Source organism: Malurus melanocephalus, unplaced genomic scaffold (assembly GCF_030028575.1).
Source record: "Malurus melanocephalus ecotype Western Australia unplaced genomic scaffold, MMel_1.1 scaffold_253, whole genome shotgun sequence".
Lineage (NCBI taxonomy): Eukaryota > Metazoa > Chordata > Aves > Passeriformes > Maluridae > Malurus > Malurus melanocephalus.
In genome coordinates, this window is record NW_026623485.1 from 126891 (window position 1) to 132599 (window position 5709).

At 47.2% G+C, this 5709-nt stretch overlaps 1 protein-coding gene across 2 annotated transcripts in view; it reads left to right on the forward strand.

Annotated features, from left to right (window-relative positions):
* Positions 1–5709, forward strand: part of KAZN (kazrin, periplakin interacting protein) — a 204637-nt gene that overhangs the window by 110247 nt on the left and 88681 nt on the right. Inside the window, exon 1 of one of the 2 annotated variants that reach the window (XM_057375590.1) lies at positions 5616–5670. The exons of the other annotated variant lie outside the window; for it this stretch is intronic. The gene's annotated coding sequence lies outside the window, so the exon portion shown is untranslated. Of the gene's footprint in view, positions 1–5615; positions 5671–5709 lie in introns of those variants that run through there. 2 annotated transcript variants of the gene reach the window in all.

Here is a 5709-nt window from a genome sequence, read left to right on the forward strand (position 1 = left end):
ATCATGCTGCTATCTGAGTGCTTCACATTCTCACTGAGGTTCCCACATGATCCTGGGTGGAAAATCGGGGCTGCAAAGCCAAAGTCTCTGGAGATGTTCTCCCCTTCCCAGGAGGACAGGGGGTGTCTTGSGGTTACTCAGCATGACCTGATCTCCCATATCACCCTTAAAAAAAAGCTGAAAAAGCCCAACCACATCTTTGCCCCCTAATTTGTGATGGGGAAAGGAGGGGGAAATGGCATTTTATACAGACTTCACCTGGAGTACAGGGACAAGGGGGAATGGCTTCCCACTGCCAGAGGGCAGGGTTAGATGGGATATTGGGATGGAATTCTTCCCTCGGAGAGTGGGAAGGCCCTGGGATGGATTTCCCAGAGAAGCTGTGGCTGCTCCTGGATCCCTGGAAATGTCCAAGGCTGCCCCTGGATCCCTGGAAATGTCCAAGGATGGGCTGGATGGTGCTTGGAGCCCCCTGGGACAGTTTAAGATGTCCCTGGTGGTGTGAAGATGCTCCTTAAGATCCCTTCCAAACCAAACCATTCTGGGATTCCATGGGCCCTGCTCCTGGGTGGGGATTTCTGGGGAAAAGACCACCACAAATCAGAGTTATTTTGGAGGAAAGCAAAACGATCACAGCACATCCTCACTGTTGTCTCTGTGTGCCGTGAGAGGGAACACTCCACGCATAATTTGCAGCGGAGGATGCGTTAAACCAGGAGGGTGAGCCCGAGTTAATTTTTTGTCAAGGTTTATAGATTGACAGGCGAGGTGAGGGTGGGGTCATCTCGGTGACAGCTGCTGCACATCGACCCTGCTTGGCTGTGGGGAGTTTAATGGCTCAATTCACCCTTCAGCTGCACAGACCCACCCCAGCCAGGTGGGAGATGCACAACACTTTCTCACATGACAGAATCACGCAGGAAACACCCCAAATTTGCACCAAATCCAAGCAGTTTTATGTGCAGCAGAGACTCTGGACCTCCTGGGTAACCCRCCCTCGATAAGAAAGCAGAACCCAAGGAAATGCTCAAAGTTTTGGGTCTGTTGCAGTGGGAGCTCAACGCTGGCACCAACACCTGCTCACGCAGAGCTGGCTGCTGACGTTTTCCTAATAAACATTTAAATATGGGCCGAGCACACACGGCTTCACGGGCTGCTGTAATTCATTAAACAAACGTTGGGTTTAACAGCCCCGCATCCAGAGCCGGTGCCACGAATGCTCTCAGCTGTGAAATATGCTGGGGAAGGCATTCRTTCGCAAAGGGGGCTGGAAATCTGCTTCCTATTAACGTAAAATGGGTTTACTGCAGGAAAAAAAATCTCTGGGATCACATTTTTCTCTCAATTATCCCTTCTCAGTGGGATTGCTCGAGGTTTGCGCCGGGTAACTGAGATGTGTCTAAGCTGGGGGGTTTGGAGCTGGGGTTTGTTTTGATCCATTAAGCTTGTATCTCGCCACAGTGATGTAATTCCCCCAGTCTGAGACACTTTATAAACATTAATGGGTTTGTTTTCATGGTCCCAAGAGATGCACAGCACAGGAAGGTCGCCAGGACCATTTTACTCGCACAGAGAGAGAGAGATGGGGAAATGTGGCACTGCAGCATCGTGGGGAGAAACAGAATATTCACTCAAATTTCTAATCTGTCCATCCTTATCTCTGTTTAATTCAGTTTTAATAACTTATAAGTTAATAAGTTACTATATTAACAAGTTATTACGGCAGTACCACATCAGCAAGGTTTTGCTGCATATCCCAGCTGAGGAAGGAAAGCGCTGGTGTTTCATATTTTATGAGCGAGAAGGGGGTGAAATGCAGTTATAAATACACAAATTATATTGTGACATTTGCAGAGGGGAAAAAGAAATTATATATATTAACAACTGTTGTAAGTTTGATGGGAATTACCTAGCAGAGATGTGCTGGAAGAGATGCTGGAACACAGGCCATGCTGTGCTTCTCCTGAGGATTGCTTCTGGAGTTTACTCATCTCTTGGACTGCATTTTTTTGGTGATAAATGGATGTACAGATGCCTCTGGTGATATTTGGAAGGGGCCAATCGGAAGCTGTGCCACAGTGTGCCAGGGCACAACAGACCTGAGGCACGGATCAAAAATCCTGCTTTGGAGATCTTTTCCCCATCACAGAAGGTCCATTTTTGAGGCTGRTGATACTCACAGCCCTCTCAGCTGGGAATTGTTCCTGCAAACAGAGATACATGGAGCAGATGAGAAATTAATGTAAATACACAGACAGAAGGCAATTTTTTTGGAGGAAGTGAGGCAGAGGCAGATAAAAAGCGATCAGCAGAATTTACATAAGCCTTCCCCATCACAGAGGTCATCATTCTGCAGGATGACACATGGAAATTCATTTTTATTAAATTCTGGATGATTATTTAATTGGAAAAAGAAGGATTTAATTGAATCAAGTCAAAGGGCCCTATTAGATTATGTTCAACCTTAACACAGAAAGCTTTTCCCATTTAGCTAAACTGGTTCCTTTGCATATTGTACATATTAAACTATAAAAAGTGGTAATCTGAATAGCAAATTAAAGGGTTTGAAAGGCCTGAATGGTACTCATGTGCTTCTCAGCCCTTTTTCATCTTCTAAATCTTCTCATATTCCCTTCGCTGCACTCTTTAGGTTGAAACAAGAGCAAAGATGAAGGGTAGCACTCTCAAATCTTCCTCCATCCATGTTTATTCCATTTACAKACTCTTGAGGAATAGCCTGCCTGGATGTGATGACACCATTAGAACATGTTGCCCAAAACTGAGTGTTTTTTCAGGTTTTCAAGGCTCCCCTTGCAGCACCTGAACAGATGCTGAGTGTGGTAAGGTTGAATGAAGATTTGTGTCTTACTGGCATTGACTCAGGTTTCCCTGGTGTCCTTAGGAAATATTCCCAATCTTTTTATGCCTCATCTGCATGGCCAGGGACTCCCATCCCTTTGGGACACAGACTCCCTGTAGAGCTGTCAATCTCCTGGTAAAGGCTGGAATTAAAAAAAAATACAAAATAAAAAAAAAAATCATCAAAGTGATTTTAGGAAATAATATGTTTCTAATTTTGGGTCTTTAATTAGCTTTTAATTTCCATTTTTTCCCTGAATTTAAAACCAAAGGGAGAAAGGGAACRAGGCACAATTCATTTCATAAAGTTTTACTTCATCTCAGTTTTGAGGTTTCCAGCAAAGACTTGGTTTTCTGACTGGCACAACCCAGTTGGGTTGGGAATGTCCCATCCTTGTGCCTTTTCCTCCAGCTGATATCACTGGATTGCTGTGACAGTTTGTGCTCTTTAWAGGTGGAAATTCAGAGAAATCAAATTCTGCTCTGAGAGATCAAAATCAATTTTAATGGATCCAGCTGTTCCCCAGTAAGGATGGGAAAGGGGAGAAAATCTTCCAAGATATCTTCAGGGGAACTCAGGAGGACTTGAAAGCAGTCAGGAAAGTTTTTTAAGTGAGGTTTTTAATTTACCCACGAGGYCACAGCCAACTTTAGGACACATTTTTTAAATAGCCACGTGCTAATGTAGAAATTCTCTTTGTCAGTAAATTAAAACAGAGTTCCAGCTCTGACTGTGCAGCAACTCAACTAGTCTATTATTAAAGTTAGATTGAGTAAGAAACATCATTTGGAATTTGCCTCAGCAGCTAAATGTGTTCTTGGAAGGTTCAAATCAGCTTTAACCTGATTTTTTTTACGATAAAAATAATGTGCCGGTACTTTAAAGCCGAGCTCCTTTTTGCTGAAGCTTTGCTTTTATTCAAGTGCAATAAGTTTTKCATATACGGTACTGGGATTGCACAYTCAGGTTATCTGGTTACATACATAATTCTCTCATTTGCAAACACAGTTTGCAGCACATACTCATGCAAATTAGGTATGAAACTGGGCATTTATCTTGATTAGAATTCAGTTTCTTTATATCGTTAAAGAATTTTATCTCATTCAGGGATGGCAGCAGAGATGATGGAGAAAAAATTTCAAAAATGGCATTTATTCTCCTTGCAGGCTGTTTGCTGGCCCTCTGGGAATTCWTAAAGGAAAACAGACCTTTCCATGGATATTCTGAGGGCCCTGGCCCAGCACCCAGATTGGTTTGCAGACACTGCTGGAAACCCTTGGTCAGAAATAACTGTCTCTTGCAAAAGCCAGTGAATAAATGCTAAATTTTCTCTGCTTTACAATACCTGGAGAAATTGCTCCAGATGGATGTAAGGTCCAGAGGCCACTTGACAAGGACTCAATCCTTTGGACTCCTGGAGAGCTGGCTGTACCCAGGATCCAGATCAGAGCTGAGGTTTTGGGGGACTCAGACTGCTTTTGATGTTTCTGAGCAGATTGACCCCATTTCTGTCCCCACAAGCTGCCTGGGGACTCTGCACACCAAACCCTCTGCTCCTGTAGAGCCCCTGCTCCTGCTTTTCCTCATATCAAGCCTCTCCTGGAGCCATCCCTGCAGCTCCTTCAGAAAATGAACCCATTTCTCTTTTTTTGCTGCATTTTGAATCAGGGCTCTGCAGCGCCAGTGGTGATGCAGAAGGACACACTGRAGTTCAAAGAACTGCCCCAAATTCTTAGCTTGCTCAGCCAAAATTTAGGCAAATATCAGAGGATTTAGCAAATTGYGCAGGGCTGTTTCTGCCCCTTTCCTTATGGCTCATGATTTTCTCTGACTTTCCCCTCAGTAAGGTTCCCTGCTCACCATCCCAGCTCCCCACTGTGCTTCCCAAACCCACTCCTGTTTCTGTGAGGCTCCCACCACACTGCCATGGGTGCTCCTGCTAGGTTCCTAAACCCTTTTATGAACTTTTCCAGGCATGAGTGGCTCAGGTGACAACTCACAGCACGGCTGCCTGCAGATTTGGGATGCAGGGATGGATTGGGGGGTACAGCCACACTGGCCATGGTCTCCAAAACATCCCTACTATGGGGCTCTGASCAACCTGGTGCAGTGAAAGTTGTCCCTGTCCATGTCAGGAGGGCGGAATGAGACGATCCTTAAGGTCCTTTCCGACACAAATCACTCTGTGATTGTACAATTTCGGTTCAGCGAGGATGAAGCCATCTGCACGGCTGCCACGGGCAGGGTGGCAGCTCTGCAGGCTTGCTGCAGCCCTGGCAAACACACAAGTGGATCCCTCTGAGGGATGGATAAGGCACGGGGAAACATCCGCGCTCCCTCTAGCAGTCGCCAGCGAATGGATGATACTAATAATTCTCGATTTTTCACCCTGGGTTCGTGCCACACGAACCGCCAGCGGAAGAGCTCTCGCACTGGTACTGCTGCAGTGCTGACAGCGCTCAGGTGGCTCTTTCCCCCCGCCCCAAAACCCTTCCAGGGCGATTTTTGGAGCCCATTTTCCTCCACCTGCTGCAGGCAGCTGCYGGGCACGGCCAGGCTCAGGGTGAACCCGAGCGCAATTAGCAGAACGGCTCTTCATTAGCGGCGTTCTGAGCTCACCGCAGCGTCCCTGCAGCACCCCTGAACTTGCGGGGGGGTCTGGCTGCGGGCTCCGCAGGGTTCCCCCCGTTCCCCCCGCACGGGAGGGACCCGCCCCGCCCGCCGCAGCCGCGCTCGCACCGCGGATGCCCTCRGCCGAGCCGCGATCGCCTCCGTCGCGGCCCTGCCCGGGCTGCCGGGGGCGGCAACAGGTACGGGGTACCCCCACCCCCCGCACAACCTGTCCCCCC